The following is a 25,423-nucleotide window of genomic DNA, read 5'->3' as shown; positions in this document are numbered from 1 at the left end:
GAATGACCTAGTGCTGAAACACGTTTGTTCGATTTTACTCTCTAATTGATCTTACTGCCATTTCTTTTCTGTTTATTGCCTATGAATGAAAATTTTATGAGAGATAGCCTCGTGAGTTAGTGTTCATTTGGCGTTGGTTCCATGCATATTGGATATATATAAATATAAAACTATATTGTCATATCTTGGTAAAGTTGGTGGCGTTAAATGTTAACTTGATTGTACTAATATACTCGCATGAATATTTATAATAATTATGTTTAAATGTTTACACATGGATGGTAGTAATGAGTATGTCTAAATGTTCACTCATGTAGGATGTCATCTGAGTTCTAATGTCTTTTATGTGAGTCTGTGTGCCTATAGTTATACTTATTACTTTCATTGCATTAATTTATTTCAGTTGAACCTAAACTTATGATATGATAATAAAACAGTGTTGTTATTCCTTATTGGATATGTTCGTTATTATATTGCCATTAAATGCTAAAGTGATTCTTGCAATTGTACGGGCGTGATATAAAGGAAACTGTTTGATATAACGCGACATTTGGCATATCTATATTCTCGAGTCGTTGCTATCAATTATAATATAACGAATATTGGTTATGATAACTATGTTGGCAATTATAATGGGATAACCCTTTGATGATCCACATGTTGTGTGTATGTTTAAGTGATAGTCATTATAGTTACGCTTAATTGAGCCGCGAGTTGCCTATTTGTTCAAACCGTGCAAACCAGAGAACTTGTTCACCTTGCTAATCTTTTGCCATAGATAATGTTTTACAAGTTATATGATGGTATATGTATATGTTTAGGCTAATTATGCGATATCTTTTGTTTTGCTAAAAAGGAGTTATACTAAGTTGCTGGACACAACTGAACGATATGGTTGCTAAAATGTTAAAAACATGGGTGATAATGGAAGTAGTGTAGTGTTGTCATGGATCATATGTTGTAACTTTTATTGGGAAATATGTTTTCAGAATTTATATAATACAAATTGACTAATTCGTGTTGCATGTCTGATGAGTCAAATGGTTTTGATTACGTGTTATGTTTTCTATGGTTTCAAGGTGTTTAAGTAGTGCATATGTACCGCATGTTTTAATACTCCTGGTGATTTATTAATAGTAGGGCGGAATGAATGCACATATGGTTCAATTGTTCGGAATTGGTAATAGTTTTGACTTAGGAGAGGAATTTGGTGGGGTCAATGTTAGATTGTATGCTGGTATACGTGTATCCTTGTGGTTGATCTTTCTAAGGTTGTTGTTCTCTGGTAGATAATACGAACTGTGATAATCTTGAGTTGACCAAAACCCTGGCATCACAATAGCTACTCTGAAAACTTGTTATATAACTTTCGCACACTTAAACCTCGTGAATGTATCCTCTATCTTAACACCCTTCTACGGTAGCATCCTTGTGTCTTAATTTGTTTAACTTTCCACTTTGTAGGATGGATCCCTACAATGTACACCCGCGAGACTGTTGCATGTCACTTGATGCTGACTTTAATGAGCATTGTGAGAAACTTTGTGCTGCCATGGACAAGTATGGCCATAATGGGCACCCTGAGTACTTAACTAATACTCAGTTAAGAGCGTATACCTTTATCGATACTATCCCCGACTGCATACTAAAGGACAAAGAAACACTTCTATATGAGAGAGGTGTCCACCCATTGCATGAGGTTATGCCATGACCCCACCATCGCAAGGGGCGATTACCCGCCCGAGCTTACCTTTGACTTTATATCGGGCGACCTGAGATATGAATTTTACGCTAATGTACCTGATGCCGAAAGTACGACTGAACCACCCAAACCAGACTTTGGGGAAAAGGTGAACCAGGAAGGGAATGACATAGAAGTCACCAGAATCAGAGTAAGCGCGACCTAAGGACTGTTAGGCTAGAGCTAGTAACACCATGATCGGTCTGTTATGAAACCGTGTAAACCTTTGGCTCCTTTCTTGTTGTTCTTTTAGTTTGATGTTGTGATTTAAGTTACGAATGAGCTAAGTAATAAGTGTTACTTGTTGACAATCAGTTAATTCCATAATAAAACCTTGTTTTCGACTTTAATGTTAATGCGCAATCTCTTATCATGTGTTCTCTTCTATTACTTGTGGTTGACAGTGATTTTGTTGCGTATGTATATGAATGTTGAAAAGAGGTTACGAGGACGTAACCATGTTTTTAGTTGGTTAGGATTGTAAAATCTCAATGTTTATGTTGCACTTGTTTATAGATTGTGGTTTTGATCAAGTTGTAGATCGTGGTTTTGTTCAAGCTGATGTTTCGTTGCGTGATACCCATACAAATGAGTTCTCTATGTCGTGTAATTAAACTACTGGTATGGTGCTCTGATAGTTTGGGGTGAACGACGGTCGTAGGATGATGGAATGATTCGTGGTGATATGTTTGCATGAAGTAAGTTCCGGGACGTAACTTTCTTTTTAGGAGGGTAGAATGTAACATTCTGTTTTATGGGCCTAAGTTCATGAGTTCTTGTACTAGAAAATCTGTTTTGGTACCCACGGCGATGCTTGGAGGTTTGGTAGTTGAGCGAACTTCGGGACGAAGTTCATTTTAAGGGGGGGAGACTGTAATACCCCGTATTTTATATCGTTTAGTGAGTCGAGTAATTGTTTGGTCGTATTGATATCGTAGGATCGAGTTACTCGTAAGCTTGACAAGACGGGTTTAACTGAACGAAGTCACGTTAACTAATTCTTTTACAACCACGCGGACCCATGTTATTTACCCACTTACCCAATCACGTTTACCCATGACCCATTTACCATCTAACCTAAACTTTAACCTATTTACCCTAGCTCTACACAACCCTACTCCCTCAACCCGCCTCCCTTCTTCATCAACACATTTCTCAACCTTCACACAAATCGAGAGAGGGAGAGTGAGTGTGGGTGTTGACGGCGCAGCAAGGAAGGCCTTAGGGTGGTTGTCGACGTCCCGTGAGCGGCCCCGGTGGCGCTTGTGGCGGTAAGAAAGGTATGAGTGCAACCTTCCCCTCTGTTTTTGTTTTTAAGCCGGGTTGTTGGTGGTTGTTGCGTGTCTTAGGGAGGGGATAAGGGTGGTTGGTGTCGGGGTAGTGGTAATGGGTGGTTGGAGTCGCCCCTATTGGTGGTGGTTAGGTGGGTTTTAGGCGGTGGAATTGGCGGCAGGAGGTGTTGTCGACAGGGGTAGTCAAACGGGTTTACATACGGGTTTTCAGGTGGGTTAGATTGGTTAAGTTTGGGGTGGCGCCACCGTGGACTCGGGAGGTTGAACCGCGGCGCCACGCGCCTGGGTGCGCCGCTTGACGGCGAGTAGGACGGTGGTAGTTTGGCGGGGATAGGTGTTGGTCGGTGGTGGTAAGGAGGGGACAAGGGTGGTTGGTGAGGCACGGTCTTGAACTGTGCCAAAAGACGACCCTGTTTTGACTCGCGCGATGACAAATCGACCCTAGTGGGGGTGGTCGAGGTGGCTGGGTCGAGTGGGGTTTGGTCCGTGGGTCGACACGGTGGAGAGGTGGCGCGTGGGAGCGTGGGAGTGCGTGTGAAGGGGGCGGTGTTGATGACGGGTTGTCTTAGTTTTGAAACGGGTTTTCATAGTTTAATCGTTATAATTCGTTAATTGGTCGTATTCTTAATTAATTAATTTAATTCCCGAGTTATTTAAATAATTAAAGACGGGTTTTGAGTCGAGTTGTTGAGTTGTTCAAATGTTTGATTCGGGCTTTCTTAATCGTATAATTCGTTAATCCTTTAATTATCATTTTGGTTTTAGTTCCGAGTTATTTACAATAAAATAATAATTAATCATAATTAATTATTTAGAGACGGGTTTAATAGAAAAGTTGCTATATCGGGAAAGTTTCCATTTTTAAGTTCTATTTTTAGTAACCTTCTATTTTGGGAACGGGAATAGTTTAAGTAATTGTTTATCATTTATTTATCTTTCAGAGGGCAAATTGTTGTGGAATATTACTGGACACCCGACTGTTTGACTGCGGTACTGAGGTAGGGAAATACACTTGATTTCTTATCGTCTTTGTTGAATTGTCTTGACTTGTCTCATGTTTCATATGACCAAATTGTGAATGTGACTTGATTCGTGGTTGTTGATTACGCTATGATATGGTTGGCTGAACTGTTCGTGTTGAGTGTGTTATCACAACATTTGGTAGCTGGCATGATTTCATTCATCGATGTACATATTGTATTGCATTGTTTATTGTTGAGCATTCATATGCATTGGAGATGGAGGATGTTGTGGTGATGTGGTGTGGTGATGATGATGTTGTGATAAGGCCCAGGCGGGTTCTCAGAGGACTTGCCCCCGGTGTCCTCAACAAGGAAATGGCAGATCGGCTACTACCGATATATATAGTCTACCGGGGATCGGTATGGTCAAGTTGTCCGGGTTATGAGTTATGAGATATGAGTTATGAAATATGAGTTGAGATGGAGATGGAGGTGACGGAGGAGCATGCATATCATATTTTTGTTGTTTCATTGTTTTCCCTACTCAACCTCGTGGTTGACCACAGTATTCGTGAACACCGTGACGACCCAAATATTGGCGAGCAGACTTGACAGGTTTAAGAGATAGGACGGGAGCTTGATGGGCGTGAGACACTGGATCAGAAGACTTAGTAGCTAGATCATTATTTAGAAGACTTTCACTTTTATTTATGTTAGTTCCTGGTAATTTGATGTAAAAGAGATTTTGTAATAATTAAGTTAAAAGTAATTATATAAATTGTCTTGGAGTTTAATTTGTTATTCACTACCTCGGGGAACCGAGATGGTAACAGTTCGGTTTATTAGGAAATGTCTTGCTAAAGGCTCCTTCATAAACCGGGGTGTTACATAGAGTGGGGTTGAATGGAGGAAGTAAATCGCTGTCATGTGGTAATTCTTTTTGTCACCAATTGATGTCTAAAAATTATTAGACTCCAGTGTTCCTAATCGTCTATATGTATTAGACAAAGAATTTGATAAATTAGCTTGATTTTATTAGCTTGATTTTACAATCTATATCTTTGTGAAGAACGGTTGGTGATTACATCGTCAGAAGGTGATAAGGCTGATACTCTCGTCGGATTCCAATGTCTTATGTCTTGTGTAATTTTTTGGTTAACCGGTGTTTATTAGCAAAATAATTAGATAATTAGCGTTCGTTTGAAACTATTTTGGTTCATAGTGTTCACGTCATCACTTGTATTTTTTTTCATGTTTTTGTATGAAGCCGTTAGAATAGTTAGCAATTTTAATTATTCTTAATTTTCAAAACATACCGAAAGTATTAGAAAACGTAGAAGGATAAGCCGCTAATTTCCTTAACGGTTTTAGCCTCTTCATATTTTTTTAACATAGTGCAAGTGCTAGCAAAATACTAGGCGTGTTAGTGTTTTTGTTAGTCAACGTTCATTTTACCTTCTCATATTGTTATCAAGTTCTTGAAGTCCTATTGCCATAGAAAAACCCGACTTCGCCATAAAAATCCAATATTAGCTCACGCATGAAACGTCAACAATCAAGATATCACGGTAATTTGGTTTAAAAACAATTTAACTATCAATAAAGTATCATAACAATAATTTAAGTTTAACAAAAAATCAATGTGGAAAAGAAATATGCTAGGATACGCATTAAACATCAACGTTAAAAAGATCTCGGGGGTATTCCGTAGGAATCGTGAAAAGGGAACGAATATACCACAATGCCGCGTTAATATACAACCGGAATATCTTCCCCAAATAGTTTATTCAAGTAAAATATATTATAAAGACGAAATTGTCTTGGGTATCGTGCGCAACGCGCACGGTGCAACCAACTAGTATTTTAAAATGTAGGGTTTTTTGATAACTACTACCTTTGTATTACCCTGTTTTAAGAACTACTACCAAAATAATTTTCGCTTAAAAACTACTACCAATAAGTTTGATTTTTTTAAAAAACACTACCAAATTTCATCCAAACTCAATAAAACACAATCTCAGCCATTTATTTTTGAATTTCCATCCTAAGTTGTTATTTTTATACCTTAAACTAGTTAATTTGATGATGTTTAAGCAACTTTTTTACCTTAATTACGTTAGATAGGTGAATTAGATGAAGCTAATTTAAAGTAAATTTGCCCCAAAATGATTGGCAAACAGTAGTATTAGTAGTGCTAAAGGGGTAAAGTTTACAACTTAAGATGGAAATTCAAAAATAAATGGTTAAAATTGTGTTTTATTGGGTTTAGATGAGATTTGGTAGTGTTTTTAAAAAAAATCAAACTTACAGGTAGTAGTTCTCAAAACCGTGTAATACAAAGGTAGTAGTTATCAAAAAACCCTAAAATCTAGTATATATATAAAAGAGGCTTTTTTCAGGCAATTCTAGAGACTCCACCTTTTTAAAATTACCTAACTAATTTTTATTTAAGATAATATTATGTATAGTTAGTTATCCCCAATATTTGTGCAAATTCTATCTAATATTTGTGCAAATTCTATCTAATAGAGTTTTATAAGTGGAAAATCATAAACTTATATGGCTATATATACCATCATAACCCTAACTCACGTCCTAAATTAGCAAAATTAACACACCACAGGCAACAAGTAGCCAAAATAAAACTTGCTCGGGATGATGGTCTTCTTCTTGAAATTGTTGGAAGCACCCTTTAAAACGGATTGAATTTCCATATGCTAATTGCTCGAATATACACGAGTTACGTAAGGTTGAGTTACAAAGGAGTTTGCATTGGTGAACTCGCTTGGCGCATACATGACTTGGAATTTTAATCAAATCCGCATTTACATGGGGTAAAAGATAAAACACAAAACACCTCCCTCTATTTTAGAATGTAATGCTTTGTTTGCCTCTGTTTTAGTGTATTGTCAAGTACCGATTTGTATGGAGATGGACTACGGTTCGTTACATTGCTAGCAGATAGTGTAATTTTGATTTGTGATTTTCTCACAATTTTGGAAAGTCAGCAAGAAGAAGATTGCCGACTTCGAACAACTCAACAAATTAAGCACTTAAATCGCAAGAAAATCAAAAGTATGAAATCAAAATCCTCAAATTCCACAAAGATAGATAAATTTAGAACAATAAACTGCGAAGAAACTATGATATTGAACAAGATTAGATTTAAATTACTAATTCAATTCAATGACTCCATAAATTCGAGCAAATCAACAAATTAAGCACTTAAATCGGAACAAAGGCAAGAGTATGAAATCGAAATCCTCAAATTCCACAACGCAGACAAATCGAAAATAAAACTGCGAAGAAACAATGATTTTGAGCAAAATTAGGTTAAAATTAGGAAATTCAACTTACAATGACTTAATAGAGGGAACGACTTCATCGATGAGACGAACTTTCAATATCTTCGACATCGAGATGCGTGAGGAGGAAGATCTTGTGGGATAGTACAAGGTGAGCGTCTGATTAGTGAGGTTCTAGAATATGGAGCTCAAGTTATTGCGTTTAAGGTACAAAATCTGATTTTGTATGCGGGTTTGCGATAGTTGAGCTCGAAATAAGTGCTCGAATATAAGCAAAACACATTCGAGGCGTGAGAGTATGGAGGTTGATGACAGAGTTTGTGCTCGAGCTGTGCGCGGGTGTGTAGAGATATTCAACTCGCATGGCATGTGCGTAAGTCGTAACCCATCACTTACCCTTATCAGTTTAGTATTGATTTTGTTAATATAATTAGTAGGTTGATGACAGAGTTTATTACTATATACTCCGTAAGTTTTATAATTTTCAATTGTGAGACCTACCTTCCCCTTGGAATATATGATACTCAATTGAATTAATTGTGTTCCGGGTGTAATTCCAGAGCAAGTATCGTTACCACCCGTGGCTTGTAGAATAATGTCTTGAATTGAACCCTTCTTGCCTTTATGGTTCCTCCGCCTCTCTAACAATGAACGAATCGAGGGCTTGGCTTTGTGCCAAGCGTATTCACTCCGACGCTCAAGTCAGTAAACTTAAAGGATTAAGTTGTGTTACTTGGCTAGATATGTATAGTAGAGAGATAAGGAAGATAATACCAGATGAATAGTGTATTTAGGTTAAGTTGTGGGATCCTTTCCTCAATGAAGGTTGAGGAGTATTTATAGGCTTTCACCTCTTGTCACGTAGTGGCCAAGTGGCTAGCAGGTGGAAAGACTGATCTACCCCTCGGCCGAGGGACCTATGTCAGGCCGGCGGGCCATGTTGACTCACCGCCGAGGGGTCTTGGATATGAGTACGCGGGTATGTGTCCCTACTGCCGGTTGTCACGCCGAGACCCAGGCTAACAGGCCGATGGGCTCCATCGGCTAAGCAGTCTGAGTTGTTGACTTGCTGTGGATATCTTTGACCTTGTTCAATATGTTGACTTGGTCAGCGGTGCAGAATATGCCCCATCAAATTGAATCATGTATGTATTGTTGTAGATCGTCTTTTTGGCTTTCTTTTTACTTTTCAAGTATTATTTTAATCTTATTATCCCATCTGAACTTCCTACCTTCATTTAATTTGGTTATATTCTCACTTCATGCGTCTAAGTTGTTGTTAGCCATATTTTATTTAATCAAAACAAATTATATTTGATTAAGATAATAAAATTATTACATCGGTTACAAACACCACAAACAATTGCAATATCGTACGCTAATATACGTTTTAAAAAGTTGAAAGTCATATTTAGTTACAAATTAAAACGACCACTATCCGTCTTAAACTAAAGACGCGTCAAATAATAAAAATTTTGTCTTTATTACCATCATATAATAGTATTTAAACCGTTTAAGATTTAAGAGACGGATACTCCGTCTTATACTTACATACTGAAAGTTGAACACTTTTTTCTTTTCTTTTTTTCCTTATTCGTATTTGATTGTTTGTATTCGTTTTATTTCTTTTCGGATCCAAGAGTTGGTTTTGTTTTGTGATAAGACATTGACGACACATTTAACATATACATATATATTTTTTTTAGGATAATATATATTCTGGTGGTTGAGGTAAAGTTTATGACAAAATTAACTACATGATCTCATTAAAAATGAATAAAATTTAAATAATATGTAAATATTACTCTAATTAAAAAGATAACTTAATCTTTAGATATTAATCTAGAAAGATAAAATATTGATAATTGATAAGTATTTAGGTGGAAAGGATTGGAATTTTACTTAGTTTTAAAAATTTATTTAAATAAATATTTTACTAAGTCAAATATTATTATACATATAAACTAATTTTTTTTTTTTCAAATAAAAGGATATTATATGTTCTAAATCTTTCCATACTTAGCTTATTATCATGTACCCTAAGGGCACATGTTAGAAAAACCCCATTCATTAAAATACAAGACTCATATAATATGGAAATGGGGCAACCATTTTAATTTGGAGGGAGTAATCATTTAGGGAGCACAATGTTATTATACTGAAAGTGACTGAATCCCTGACTAGGGTTATGATATTCATCAAATATATATAGTTACAAGAGACCAACTAAATCTCACTCTTCTAGGCTAATAACTAGGCTAAATACAAGGTAACCATATATGAAAATATACACATGCTATATACTAGGATAATATAACAATATAAAGATATTTACTAATATATACATTATTTTAGAATCCGTGCAACAACCTTTTTAATAAAAACAATAATGATAAGATATAACATCTTTTGAATACTTTTATTTTTAAGACCTGCACGTTATTTTATTTCCTCTGTTTAAAATTAAATATTTCTGATGTCTATAAAGTGATTTCTTGATACAGGGGTATATTTTCACAAATTATGTTGATAATAATATAGTTGGTATCTTTAAATTAAAATATGATTCATTTTTTATGGCATGTTAATAATTATAATTAAACCAAAATATACAATAATAACACTATTGTCCAATTGATAAATCAAGACAATATAGGCAAAAAAAAAAACGCATGAAATTCAAGGCTAAATAAAATTGGATTTAATATGTATTTTAGGTACAATGTGGACTCTATCTATATATAAAGAGGATAATTATTGCTAATGCAATTATTAATTATCTGGATTAAATTAGTTTTGATAAGATAATTATTTAAATTAAAAATTATAAAATAAAAATAAAAATTTAAATATTTTTTTTTAAAATAAAGAGGTTGATAAATTAAATTTGACTCCAACAATAATTTCAAATTTCTGTTCATGTCATCCACAATATCTTACCTTTTTAGTTAATATTAAGAGGTGAACCAATATTATAATTTCAACGCACTTTAACAAAAATCTAGTGTGTATAATAAAGCCAGACTACGTAGAAAAATCGAAAAATTAAGAGATACTATCTAGAATATCCCTTTATTTTATGATAAGATGAGGTCGATAGGTTCAAGGCAACAAAAAAAAACAAATTGTCGTGGATGCTCTGAGACCGACCAAATAGGAGAAAGTACCAAAGTACAGAGTTAAAACCAAAACAAAGGAAAAAAAATGGAAGCGTTTAGTCCAGACTCCAGATGCAAACACGCCATGAACAACTACCTCGGCCGACCGACCGACCACCATCGCAGTTTTCGTCCCCACCACCGAATCCGCCGCGGTTACGACCCACAGGTTATCTTCTCTGCTTGCACCAACCAATAAGACAACGAGAAGAAAATCAACCACATGACCCCAACAAGCCGTATTTGAATTTGATATTGGAATTTTCAGATTTCAATGAAATTTATTACTGTACATCCAACTTTTGTTAATGGTCCCAAATTGAATACTCAAGGTTTTAGATTGAAAATTTGCAGATTTGTTATGAAAATATCGACGTTCGTGGGCGGGAAAGATGATAGGTTTGTCGGCAAAGACGGCGAAGCCGATAGCTTGGTCGGACCTATGGCGTACCTAAGGAGAGAGGTAGACAGGAGAGACTAGTAACTGTAGTAAGTAACTTGGTGTGAGATTTATTTTAATTGGGCTTATTTTACGATATGGTTGAGCGGCTTGAGATTTTAATTAATGGACTTGTTTTATGATAAAAAATAGTCTTATTAAATAATTTGTGTATTAGCCCATGAAAAAAAAAAAAAAAAAAAAGAAACACAAGAGTTGCAGTTAAAAACCAAACAAATCTCAATCACCCCTTTTTCTCTCTCTTCCCCACATAGTCTTATCATCAAATAAAATTATAAAACCTAATTTACGCCGCATGGCTCTTGAAGGCTTGAAACAGCCGACTGTCGGAGGCGCAGGTGGCGCGGTTTATAATCCAATTAGTCTCCCTTAAGACGGTCATATCTAATCAGAGGCTCCGCTCCGTTGCGTTTTTTATTCGGCAGATCTTGGAGCCAGGGAATAAAGGGGGTCGGATGAGCCAAGGGAATCGAGTGTTCGACTAAGATCCTCCGCTGGCTGGAATGTTCGAAATATGTACGACTGAGATCTTCCGCCGGATGGAAGTCAACGTTTTCTGTTTTGTGGTTGCGGTAGATCATGCATTTATTAGTCTCGTTATCGTCTCCTGGATAGCAAGGTAAGTTTTGTGGAATTTTCCGGTTGACGGACATGAAATTTTGGCTAAATAGGCGATCGATAGACACATCTTTTAGGAAAATGTTGTAAAGTTTTAGTTATTTTTTTTTCGGTCACTTTCATCATAATCATCATTTATGTGCTTGATTTTTTCATGCTAGCAAAAATAATTATAGTCTAGATAGAGGTTACGGTGGATGTATAGCTCTTGATTCCATATATGATTGTTCAAATTTCTTAGATTCAAGGCCGGATCTGACCCAGTGCAATTGCAAATTTTTTTTTTTTTTTTTTTTTAATAATTTGTTAAGATTTTGAGATCTACAAATGATGGGGGAGTTCCCCTCTAAAAATGAGAAAAAAAATTCATTGATGAAATTTGGTCTTTATTTTTTTAAGTTAGGCAAGCAAATAGTTTTTTTTAGTACGGAGCACAAAAGGTCTCATGATTAACGCCGGATCTGACCGAGGGTAGTTGCAAATTTTGTTTTTTATTTACATACAATGGTTTGCAATATTAATAATTGAAAATAATTTGTTAAGATTTGAGATCTATAGATGTAAAACAAATAACAATTCACAAATTTTCATTGAAGACGGGCATTATCCGTCACAAGCTGAAGACGGATAGCGCCTCTCTCACAATATGCAAGTGGCACTATCTATGGAGTGTTCCATTTTCCCCCACTCGCCTCCCACTTGCCTTATTGTGAGAGGAAAGTGGCACTATCCGTCACAAGCTTGTGACGGATAATGTTTGTAAAAAACAAGACGCTTTGATAGCAATTAGTCTTGCTATAGACGGGTATATCCCGTCTACTGCTATAGACGGGTTAAATATAATGGAAGTGGTGACATTTTTTACTCCCATCACCTTACTTGTTGTTTGTCCTATTAGGGAAGTGGTATTGTATTTGACCCGTCTTTCATTATAGACGGATAGTATCCATCTATAACGAGAATTTGTTGAACAAATAATTGGTGACTTATTTAAAATTTAAAAAAAAATCATTTTCGATGAAATTTGGTCTTATTTTTTTTAGTTGCGTGCAAGCAAATAGATTTTTTTTAGTACAAAAGGTCCCAAAATGAATTCATAACTTTCGCACTTGACATTGAAATTTTTTACATAATTTTTTAGCTCAAATTCAATTTTAACTAGTTCTGCCATTGTTTTAGTTCAAATTCAATTTATGGAGTGTTTGGCTGAGGTTTTGGGATGGATTCATCGATTTCAATGTTTGGTTAGTCCATTCTACATTTCTACGTCTTCAATCATAGACCCATCCCTTATCCCAAGATTCAAACTTTATTCCATATGATAATATTTTATACTCTCTCTTATTCTAAATAACCCTCCCTATTTAAGGGGGCACACGAATTAAGGAAGGGAGTATTATATGGTAAAGTAGTTGTGTGGGGTAGAAGATTGGAGAAAGAGAAGGTATTGTGTGATTAAAATAAGTATTGCTGCGGGGTAAGGTGATTAAAATAAGAGGGCGTTTGGTTGGGGGTAATTAGGAAAGGGTAAGAGAATAGGGACGGATGATTCCCTTTGTTATTGTTTGGTTAAGCAAATTAATGATACCCTTTACCCATCTATCCTATTTACAAACTTCCTAATAATTCTAAACCGATACCACTCACCCCTCAAGGTTTAGATTTTCATTCCCTTCCTTACCCATCTTTTTTTCTCCCTTCACTAAAAAAACAAAACAACGTAACCTTTCACAAAAAAAATACGCTGCTGCTGCTCAACCTGCCTGCCGTTGCCCTCACCGCCGGTCGCCGCCCTCACTGCCGCCTCTTCACCCTTCTCTCTTGAATGTTTGTCCTATTTTCCTCTCTACAAAATTCATCCTTTTATATTTCGTTTTTTATTTTTAATCTTTGCTTTTGTAAAGTATAGATTATTCATGTTTAATTTAGGATTTTTATTGTTCAATTATTCTTATTTAGGGTTCTTATTGTTCAATTTTTCTGATATAGGGTTCTTATTGTTCAATTTTTCTGATTTAGAGTTCTTACTGTTTAGAAGACGTAATATTAGATTGATTCATTGTTTTAAGGACCAAACAACTACAAAGGGAATAAGGGGATAAACCATTCCTTTACGGAATCATAATCAAACAACAAGTTTAATTTAAGGTAATTATATACCTTAATTACCTTACCCCTTATTTCTCTTTCTTGATTTCATTCTCTTTCCCTTTCCAATACCAAAGGGCCCCTAAGTATTGTTGTAGGTAAGGTGATTAAAATAAGATAAAGTATGAGTATTGTGGGGTATTGTTGTGGTGTGAGATGATTAAAATAAGTATAAAAAATTGCCAAATAAGGAAATAAGGAGAGTATTGTGAATATACGAAAAAAGAAATAGGAAGAGTTATTTAGAATAGGAGGGAGTATTTCATTACATTCCAAGTTCAACCAAACAATGTAAAACAAGTATGGGACTTAGAATCCATTCTTTAGGGCTCGCTTTGAATGGGGGATAATTATTATGGGATTAATAAAGGCTAAAATAAGAGGATATAGATGGAATGTGATTGGTGGCTAGTGATGGTTGTGGAGGGTGAAAATAGGGGAGGAAGGAGGAATTATCATCTCCTTATGGAGGTAATACATTACTTAGGGGAGGGGAGTGGTAAAGGGTAACTATTACGCTCTTAATGGAGGAAATAGTCTCCCACCTTTTCTTTCCATCCCTTACAACTACCATTAACCACCAATTTTTTTCCATTTCTTTTGTTTTAGCCTCTATTACTCCCGTAACAATTACTCTCATCCCAAACAAGTCCTTAGTATAGTGGTATATTGGTCTGCATTCCTTCATTCCATTCCTTGTAAACGCCTCTTAATGGCACTTATGTTTGTTATTGTTATTTTTAACACTATGCTTGAATCTTACTTCAAGTATAAAAATAAATACCCGAAATCCTAAAGATGACTATCGTTTTTAAGCGCCTAAGACCGTGGAAGGATATGCTAGATTGATCTTCATCTTCTCTTGTCTTCTACAAGTTTTTTATTTTTCTTGTAGGAGTTTGGAATACTAATTTAAATTTGACCCCCTTTTTTTTTCAGATGAATTTGATCGATGTGGTGCCGTTGCGTTTGGAAGACTTAGTTGTGGTGCCGTTGAGTTTTGGCTCTGCAATTAGCTTCAGTAATATTATCTTCTCCTTTTTAATGCATTTTTTAATTAATCAATGTTGAACTTGACATGCCTTTCTTTGTTAGCTATAATTATTATTAACAATAAGTATTCCTTGTGACGGGTCAAGTATTACTCACATGCAATTAAAGTGCATAGAAAAACACAAATGATTTGTTTTATCAAGGCATGTGGGTTTTACTTGACCTGTCACAAGCTTGTAACGGATATCGGCCGTCACAAATGAGAATTTGTGAATTATTAATGCAATTCACATTTTATATTATCCTTTTACTATGGTGCGTTTCCGCTTTGCTAATTCCTTATGTATTGGATCTTGTAAGTAGGGATGACGACGGATAGGTTTCTATAAGATCCGTACGAGTACTTGTTTTTTCATGATATACCTGTACCCGACCCATCAGTGTCTATAATTCGTAGACCCATAGCCCACCCTAATCGGCATGTCTAGGTTTGGACTTACCTATGGGTCTAATCTTGCTTAATTTACGTATAATTTTTAACTCAAAACTGTTAAATTTAGTTTTAATATATCATGAAGCCTATTAAAAGTGTAACCTTGAAGACAAATAACAAACTCGTTCATATTTACATTCACAATATATCAAAACACCATTCACGTAACTTAAAAACAACCACTCATGACGCTGATTAGGAATGTCAACGTCAACCAACAATGATATTAGGATGTTGGATCTGGAGTGAGGGAAAGATGATTTATTGAGAAGACTATATATATAGAGAGAGAGATAGAGAGAAGGGGGATCCCGCGAGTCCACCTAAATATTTGAGTCCATAAGTCCATAAAACAATATCACGATTTTTTCTTTTTCGATTTTTTTTTAAAAAGAAAAAATTTTGAATTTTTTTTTTCGAAAACTTTTTTTGTGTGTGTAAGGTGTGATATTGTTTAGTATAACGTGTGATATTGTATTACAAAACAATATTATGATTTTTTTTTTGAATTTTTTTTTTAAAAAACTTTTTTTTTTCAGCTGTGATATGTGATATTGTGTAGCCTAACGTGTGATATTATTTTACAAAACAATATCACGAAATTTTTTTTTTTGTGGAGTGTAAGCTGTGATATTGTTTAATATAACGTGTAATATTGTATCATGGACTTACGGACTCAAAAATATGGGGTAGACTCATGTGATCCTAATTCTATATAAGGGTCCAAGGTTATGGGTATGAGTCTTGTATCCGATCTCTACTTGATTTTTTATACATAGACCCATACTGGACTAATACCGGACCTATACCCACAAAGTTCTAAAATAAGAAGACCCGTATCCAACCTGTTAGGGTGAGACCCAAAGGGTTTGGGTAGGGCATCCCTACTTATAAGAGTCTCCAACTGGATTGAATGAATTTACAAACTTATTGATAGTGTTTGCATCATTCATTATTATAGACTTCGGGTACTTTTTATTTGAGACTAGGAGGTGATGATCAAATTCATTTGATTTCAACTTGTTTTGTTTATTTCTCGCATTTTGTCTTTTGCTATAAGGCGTTGTTAAGACAATATTGTCAATTGTAGTTTAAAACCTTTTTTTAGTCGTTAAGCCTTGCTTCAATACCAAAGCAGGAGGGAAAGGAATAGGAGGGGAAGGAGGGAAAAGAAAAGGAGAAAGAATTGGATATTATTGTTTGGATACTTTTTCCTCCAAATCTTTTCTATGGTGGAGAAACTTTGATTTCTCTTATAGGAGTGAAAATGTATCCCTTCACCTTTATGCTATCCAAACAAGGGATTTAAATTTCTTTACTCTTCTTCCCCTTCCTTTTCCTCTAGATCTCTTTATCCAAACAAGCCATAAGAGTGTTTGTATTAGGGGACTAGGAGGGAGGGATATGTAGGATGAGAAATCATTTGTTTTTGGTTAGTAAAATAGAGATGGGAGGGATTTGAAGAAGAGGGAAATGAGATCCCTCAAGTCATAATTATTTCCCCTCCAACAAAGGTTGGGTTGGGTTGGAGGGAAAAATGATATCTCCTATAAGACATCATTTACTAGTGATGTCTCCCAAACACACAATTTAGGTCTCATAAAACCACAATAAAATGTTCAAAGATACGCCAAATATACAAAACGGTATACTAAAAAAATCTCAAAAAACAATCTCAAGAAAACATAAAAAACATCGTCTGAATCATCAACAAGTCTCAATCCAACTCTCTCAAGCAAACTCTCTCAAGCAGCAGCAGGACGAGCACGAAACCTGCATGTACAAAGAAAAACTATTGTTATTTTGATGAATTAATTATTGATTTAATCTTGATAACTATAAAGTACTCCCAAGATTACATAATAATAAATGACATTACTTTTTGAAAAAAATTAAGTTTTTCTTTTCCGATTATTATCGGCTATTGATTTCTCCCTAGTAAATATTTTTTTTTGAAGGACCCTGGTAAATACTTCCTCCATTTCTTCCATTTCCATATATTTTCTTTTTTGGGTATTACCATTCATTTCCATACATTTCCGTAATAGGCAAGTTTTTTGTGACAAAATTACTAGCTTACCCTTGCTCACATTATACCCCTCCCACCCACTCATCCATCAACATACCAACACCACTACGCTATTCCAATGTCTCCCCTCCGCCACAAAGCTCCCACCACCGCCACTAACTTACCCTTGGTCAGCCACCACAACCGCAACGACCACTTCCACCAGCGTAGTCTCTCCTCCGTCGTCGTCACATCAAACCCCAACACCACCGACATCACCCCTCACTCACCGACATCCATTCACAAGCAATATAAGTCCAAGGTACTTCCCAATTCCTTTGTTAGCCCTAATCCGAAAGGCCTTCAAAATGTTCTGAGCCTTAGCTAAAATAGTGTTCGGGCCGAAGATGATACCTGATTTTGCCGGGTTTATTTTTTGTCCTGAAGCCTCACAATAATCATTAATAAGGCACATGAGATTTCCAGCCGTTCTACCCTTATCCTTGAAAAAGAAAACCGAGTCATCAGCAAAAAACAGGTGTGTTATTGGTCTTACACCCGTGCATAGCTGAAAGCCATGAATCCGTCCCAAATCGTGGGCATCGTCAATATTCGCCGTAAGTACCTCCATGCATAGGATGAAAAGATATGGTGACACCGGGTCTCCTTGTCTTAATCCACACAACGGTCGAATTTGAGGTAAAGGCTTTCCATTAAAAAGAATTTCATAACTTACTGTTGTAACACAGTTCATAATGAGCCTTACCAACTTCTGAGGAAAGCCAAACTTTAGTAATACCTCTTCTAGAAAATCCCATCTTACCCTATCATAAGATTTGCTCATATCCGCTTTAAAAGCACATCTTCCATGTTTTCCTTTAAACCTCGAAATATTATGAATCGCTTCATGCGCCACTAAGATATTATCACTAATGCTTCTACCCGACAGAAATGCATTTTGTGATTCACTTACCAAGGAACCCATAACCTTTGCCATCCGATTTGCAATACATTTGGTAACAACTTGCATTATCACATTACACAGGCTTATAGGACGATAATCCGAAACCCCTTCTGGCGTATCGGTTTTTGGAATAAGAGTAATAAAAGTTCTATTAGCCTCCCGTAAAACCCTACCAGAGTTTAAAATGGATAGCACCGCCTTGGTAAACTTACCTTTAATCAGCGACCAACATTTTTGGTAGAAACAAGCTGGTATACCATCCGGACCCGGAGCTTTAAAAGCCCCCATTTGAAAAACATTTTTGGAATCTCTTTTAGCCGTGAAAGGTCTACCTAACTCACACCCTCATCCCGTGGCACCACCCGTTTGACATGCTTAAGGATATTAACAAAAGCCGAACCATCCCTTACTTCCACGCCATTTCCCGATGCCAAAAAGAGATCCATAAAAGAGTTTTGAAATTCACCTCTTACAAAATCATCGTCATACCGCCATTGCCCATCATTTCCTTTTATCCCATGGATATGATTTCTTCCCGCGCCCCCCTTGACCCAATTGAAGAAAAACTTAGTACATGTATCCCCATCCACAATCTACTTTAATTTTGCTCTTTGCTTCCAAAAAAACCGCAGCGGCTTTTGCAAATTCCCGCACCTCATCATTTGTTTTGTCATACTCTTCACAGCCTCCACCCGAGCACGCCAAGTTCATCCCTTGTTCAAGTTTTTTGTCAAAATCATCCCATTTCACCTGCCATTCATAACACTAGTGCGAACTCGGGCCAGCTTCCTGGTGATGGAGTAAGCCGGTGACCCCTTATCACTTGTACTCCAAACCTGCCGCACCTTATCAAGACATTCCTCGTAATCTAGTGCCCACGCATCGATTTTATAAGATTTTTTACCTTCATTCTTAATTAGATTCAAATCAACTTCAATCGGAGCGTGATCAGAAATTTGGATAGGATAATGTTTAATACCCGACTCCGGAAAGAAGGAGAACGGGCTTTGTCAAGCCTCTCATAAACCCTCTTATTCCCGTTTCTGTTATTGCATCATGTAAAGCGCGGTCCTTTAAATGGGACATCCACCAACTCATTCCTTAATTTCCATAGACTGAAATCCTCCGCCCCTTCGATTGGTCTTTGACTAGAACTTAATTTATCACAACTGTACTCAACTTGATTAAAATCCCCTACTATAAGAAATGGGTAATGACATGTATCCATCCATTTCTCCAATTCCATTAGAACAGAGGTATGCAAACTTAAACTTGGAGCACCATAAAAAAGCACAAGATACCATAACCTTCCGTTATATTTCTCGACCACAAGGATAATAAAATTATTACAAGCCTTCACCAACTTCATCTTAGCTTCATTTCTCCATCCTACCCATAAACCACCCGATGCCCCTACGGCATCAACACCAAAATGTCTACTAAAGCCCACTGACCTAAAAATAGGGAAAATTTGGCTTGCACTACACTTCGTCTCAATTAAAAACAAGAAATCATAAAATTTACTACCTAACAACGCTCTTATTTTAGGAATTGTAGGGGAGAGCGTGTTATTGAGACCCCTACAATTCCAAATAAGGCCCATCATGGCGAGCAAGGAGGTTGTGAAGGCCCAACCTCCGCAAAGCCATCCGGGTCTGCCACCATGCCATTCACAGAAGGAATGGAAGAATCACTTGAATCAATCATTATCACATCTTCAACATTAACCCTAAAACCCCACGTTTGTTGTTGGTGCACCTCTCTCTGAATCCCTTGTTCCCAGCAGCCTCTCTTAGCCATCCTCATCAAATAACTCTTAGCTTTTTTCCAGAGAAGACCTCACATCCTCAGGGATGATATAGTCTTTAGCCTCAGTGCAACATTTCCTCTTCCTTGCAGCCATAATTTCCTCTTTAAACGTCTCACGCAGGTCAGAGGCATGATAAGCATTAGCCAAACCTAAGAATCCATCAGATGTACTCTCCACTGGTAATGCAGCAATCTGTTTGGACTTAGCCCCAGTTTCTGGAATATCAAAAAACTTTAGTCCCTGCCCACGAAAAGGAGACCTGCCCTTTTTGTGTCCCACCTCCCTCTCATACGCATCCTACATCATTCTTTCCAATGGCACCAAATTAGATGAACCCTCATCAATTTCTTTACCCTTCCTGCATCATTCTTTCCAATGGCACCAAATTAGATGAACCCTCATCAATTTCTTTACCCTTCCTGATGATAGCAGCTGAAGTAAGGGAGACAGCCCTACAGGTCTTCATGTCATCACTATTTGAAGCTTGCTCCCCAGTACCCGAACCACCTCCAACAGCCAAATGCAAAAGTACTGACCACTGCAGTACTATCAGATGATATAATGATAACCTCATCCTCCTCTCTAGCATCAGAGGAGTCCTCAGACGTGTTGTCTTCCTGATTATTTAGCCACTGGGGATCAGACCACTGATTAGCAGTCCCCTGATTGGTAGAACCACCAGATCCTGAATCTGACCCAACAGCATCAGCAGTGTGCTCCCTGTCATTTGAAACTATCACATTGAACTCATTTTCATCAACAACATTATAACCCTCAATCTCTGCATTAAAACCCTCATTTTCTGCATCCACCGCCATTTCAGCCGTCTCACCCCTGATTTCCTCCTCTCCTCCATTGTCAATCACTTGCCTTCAGCTTTGTGTCCCCACCTGCCTGGTAACAACACCCTCTGGATGGTACCGATAGTGGTACCAGGAAGGTAGACCCTCTTCAGGTTCTTCAAAAGTTTGATTGTATCCCCTTTGTTCATCCTCCAATTGAGCCCAGTCCATATCTCCTTCAATCCTGTAGTTAATGGCAGCTTGAATCCTTTCATCCCTATCAACCACCCCACTTAGACTATCATGATTTGGATAAATAACATATGGATCCTCTGCTTGCATTTGAACAAGTACCCCCTGCTGCAATAGGTTCAAGTCCTCCTGTCCCTCCAATTCCTGTCCCTCTAATTCATCTCCTACACTGTGAAACATCTCTTGAGTAGCATCCTCCTCCTCCAACCATCCCCCCGCACCAGGCCTACCCCCACCATTTGTCATCTGAACATCAGTGTGCATCTCAACTTCCTGCACATGATCAGCATTTGCTCCCTGAACTTCCCCATTTTCCACTCCCTGAATATCAGCCATAATCACATCCTCATTTACATTGCCATCCCCAGTAATATGCACATTAACAAACCCATTGGAAGTACCCCCATTGGAAGTACCCCCATGTTCCTGCCTCACAGCTCCATTAGCATTTCCACCAGTCCCTACACCATGGCCATGACCCCAGCACCCACCTGAAAAACCACTGGACCAGAAAAGCAAAGGGCTGGCCTGTGCTGTCACAGCAAAAGTCATCCCGGACTCTCCCCCCTGGTGTAGTTCCCAAGTCAAAATCCACAACCCGTTCAGGCGACTCCCACCTCCTCCTTCTCCAAGACTGACCCTTGATGACACCCATTGGAAGTACCCCCATGTTCCTGCCTCACAGCTCCATTAGCATTTCCACCAGTCCCTACACCATGGCCATGACCCCAGCACCCACCTGAAAAACCACTGGACCAGCAAAGGGCTGGGCCGGGCTGTCACAGCAAAAGTCATCCCAGGAAGGACTCTCCCCCCTGGTGTAGTTCCCAAGTCAAAATCCACAACCCGTTCAGGCGACTCCCACCTCCTCCTTCTCCTAGACCGACCCTGGCCTCACCCAACCTGACCCTTGATGACAGGAACTTGGTGGTAGATGGTGTAGCACGAAGATCAAGATTAAACATAGTATGACTACTATTAGCCTGATACACTGGAAACCCTTATTAACCGACCTATCTAACATACCATTAATGCTAGACACCACAGACACTAAGGATTCCCTACATTGTGACCCTCTATGTCCGATTTTACCACACTTGATGCAATATTTGAACACTTCCTCATACCTGAATTGTACCCATAACAGATAACCCCCCTCCATTGCCAAAAAGAAGCCAGGCATTAAGGGTTCATTTAGTCTTAAATACACCTTTAGTCTGAGATAGTCATTATCAGGTACCAAATGAAAAGGCTCGACATTATATTGATGGCTAAGCAACTTACCCGCAATCTGTGCTACCTCCATAGTCAAGTATTCAAAAGGGAGCCCACATACCCGTACCCCTATCTCAGCATACGGGAATCATCTTACTCTGCGAGGAACTGTATCTCTGAACCATTTGGAGAAAACCATAACTGCCCCATCAATGGTAGCAGTAGTCCTTTGCAGAAGACCTTCCCTGTCCTCCTCATCAGAGCAGTGAAACACAAATACTTCGCCCATACGAAAAACTGTAATATTACCCCTTGTAGTCCACTTCATCCTTATGACATCGTTAACCAACTCCGCTTCAAACAAACGGTAGTCCACCAGAAAGCCCAACACACAGCATTCCCAAAATTCTCGTTATTTCCCTAAAGCAGAAGGGTCTACATTAATGACCCCCCCCGATCTTGGAAACCTCCATATATTAGCATGGAGAGGGTTCAGAGGATGAAACTCAGCATCAGGGAAGGCTGATGATCCACCACATGCTGGTATCCCCCATTTCCAACCCCAGTCTCATAATCATTTCCCCCTGCCATACCTTCAGCATTCATGATGTAATTTTGGATTGAAGAAAAAGAGAAATTATAAGAAGGCTGAGTTTCCAATTCCTGACAATTTTGTATTTTGTATCGAGTTTTTTTCTTAGTATTTATGAGATTTATGTAATGGGATGAGCTAGATGAGAAACCCACAGCCATTACAGATGGTTTAAATAGGAGAAAAAATTATGCGTTACGAAGAGGGAGAGAAATCGACACTATAATCAATGAAGGCAGTACCCAATCAGCTAGAGAATTAATCTTGAGCCACCCACACCGCAATAACCCCCAATTAAATTCACTACTCCTCAATGATTGCAGGAATAAGAAGGGATATTGGAATAAAAGATCCTCCCCTTTTTTGCAGAAGAGGATTCTAGGGTTTCGTCCACCCAGTAGAAATCCCCAAACTTAAATGATTGCTTGAACTTTATTGAAGAACCAAAAAATAGGGATAAAATTGCAGGTGGAAAATGAGCTCTTTGAGCTTCCCCAATCGAAAAACCAACAGATCTGACACAAATTTGGGGTAAACAAAAAGAAAGATTGAAGAATCCTAAACAGAATAAACCCAATTAGGAAGCTAGAATTAGGGAAAATGATTACTAGGCTCTCGAAAGAGAGAGAAGCTCTCTGCTAGTTAGAGAGAGAGTTTACTTTTCAATAGTAATTCATATTCATGATCAATGCAATTATCAAAAATAAAAAGAAAAAAACATTTTGATTGATTCCGAAACGCCTAAAATACCCACTGTAATCAATTATTATGAGAAACAGGGCATTACTTCTATCTCAATCAATGTTTAACGTCTTCTTATTCTTTGTGAGCGGTATTTTATTCAAAGGTAACAAACGGACATGGGGCAGGTTTTAGACAGAACTAATCGTACAATAAAATGCTCCATTGCTGCAACACCACCTAAGGTCAAAATACTAGCAGCATGAGAAGTTTGAGCAGCAACATTGAAATAAGCATGGTTTTTAACAAAAAGTTTTAGCCAAATAAGTGACACCATTGCTGCAACAGCACCTAAGGTTGCCTTCTCCCTTTACTGTTCTGCTTCTTAACCATTTCCCTATCTTCAGAACCTCCGCCCGACTCGCCCTTTGTGTAGGCAAAGTTGTAATTATATTCCCAAATAGGTTGAACCACCCTCTTCTTCCTACAAGTGATTGCTTACACTCGCTACAAATACTAGGCTTTTATTCATAGTGCACAATTAACCGATGAGTGAAACAGTGAAGTATACACACTTCAACCATATTGTATCATACCCTAGTTAGGTCTTATCCTGTGTATTTTAACATCACATTGAACTTTCCATTAGACTGGGTAAATATCCTGTCAATTGTATAAGACTCCAATTCTACGAATATATCTTCTAAGGCGGGTTCATCTCTTAAAGTACCATGGTACTTATAGGCCAATGCCAAGTCTGAAAGTTCTTCCCAGTTTTCCCATGTAAATAGAATAGGGATACGAACGAGTCAGGCCATAATTCCCATGTAATCAATTGTACTATAAGACTCCAATTTGCTTTCTTGCTTGACCAACATTGGTCTTATTCCTGGGGTCCCTTGTTCTCTCATCTGCTATCGCATCCTATTCCTCTCCCTATGGTCGACTTATTTCCACCTCTCGCATTCTCGCTTTAAAGTAATATCCCAGGCATGGACATACCCATAAGACAGTACTCAAATCGCAGAAAATTCAGACATAAATAAGAACTCAAATACAAACAGATCCACAAAGACAATCTTGAATCGCTCCGTCCCGATCATTTGGCACAATTATTAAGAAATTTGGCGTGTAAATCGTTATGAATACAGATGATCTAAATATTCATAAAAACATCCCAAATATAGAAACATAAATAAATGATTGACACCCTAAAATAGAAATTGTAAAAAATTGACAGAGTAAATTAGATCCAGAAGTAAATAATGAGTAGTAAACAATCAAAGTCATTCCAAGAATTAAATAATTAAATAAAATTTGATGATTTGATTACGGAGTATACCATTGATGAGCTGTTATCATGTGCTTTGAACCCTCCGTCATTGTCTTGCTCTCGTGGTCACAAACCTGACACTTGTACCCTTGTTGTCCTGGATTAGGATTCCAACCCTTGGATTTTGCTTTTGAATTTGTTTTGCCTTTTTTGTCGCCATGGTTTCTCTGAGCCATTTCTGTAGGAGAGTGGAATTGTGATTAGGGTTTGGGGGGAAGTGAATTGGGGTTTATTTAAGATTTGTTCATTTTTTTATTTTTATTTTTTATTTTGGTAAGGTAAAAAAACTGAGTAAAGTATGCACAAATATAGCGATAAGGACCGGAACTATCATAAGTTAATTCGTTAAGGGTCTCATTCATCTTTCAAACTTTTTTTTTTGTAACTGTGAATTATACATTTACCTTGATATTTCTAATACCACAAATACATAAAACAAGTGAGAAATTTATTTTTCCATTGTACTATTTTTAGATAATTGATAAAAATTGCATCTGTCTCCAATTTTTTATTTTTTTATTATCTGGTCAAACATTAATTTGTTATAATATTTCAGGTTAAAATAAATATAAATAAAACAATTTGGTGTATTTAATTGACCAACATATCTCATCCT

At 37.3% G+C, this 25,423-nt stretch overlaps 1 long non-coding RNA gene across 1 annotated transcript; it reads left to right on the top strand.

The window, feature by feature from the left end:
* The first annotated feature begins 10,506 nt into the window (after window positions 1-10,506).
* Window positions 10,507-14,987, top strand: LOC141586154 (uncharacterized). Its single transcript, XR_012519472.1, has 3 exons — window positions 10,507-10,627; window positions 10,813-11,537; window positions 14,624-14,987. It is a non-coding gene; the product is annotated as an uncharacterized LOC141586154 (long non-coding RNA).
* Window positions 14,988-25,423: the final 10,436 nt, after the last annotated feature.

This window comes from Silene latifolia, chromosome 6 (genome assembly GCF_048544455.1).
Source record: "Silene latifolia isolate original U9 population chromosome 6, ASM4854445v1, whole genome shotgun sequence".
Taxonomy (NCBI): domain Eukaryota; kingdom Viridiplantae; phylum Streptophyta; class Magnoliopsida; order Caryophyllales; family Caryophyllaceae; genus Silene; species Silene latifolia.
This window is presented reverse-complemented; position numbering and strand designations above follow the sequence as displayed.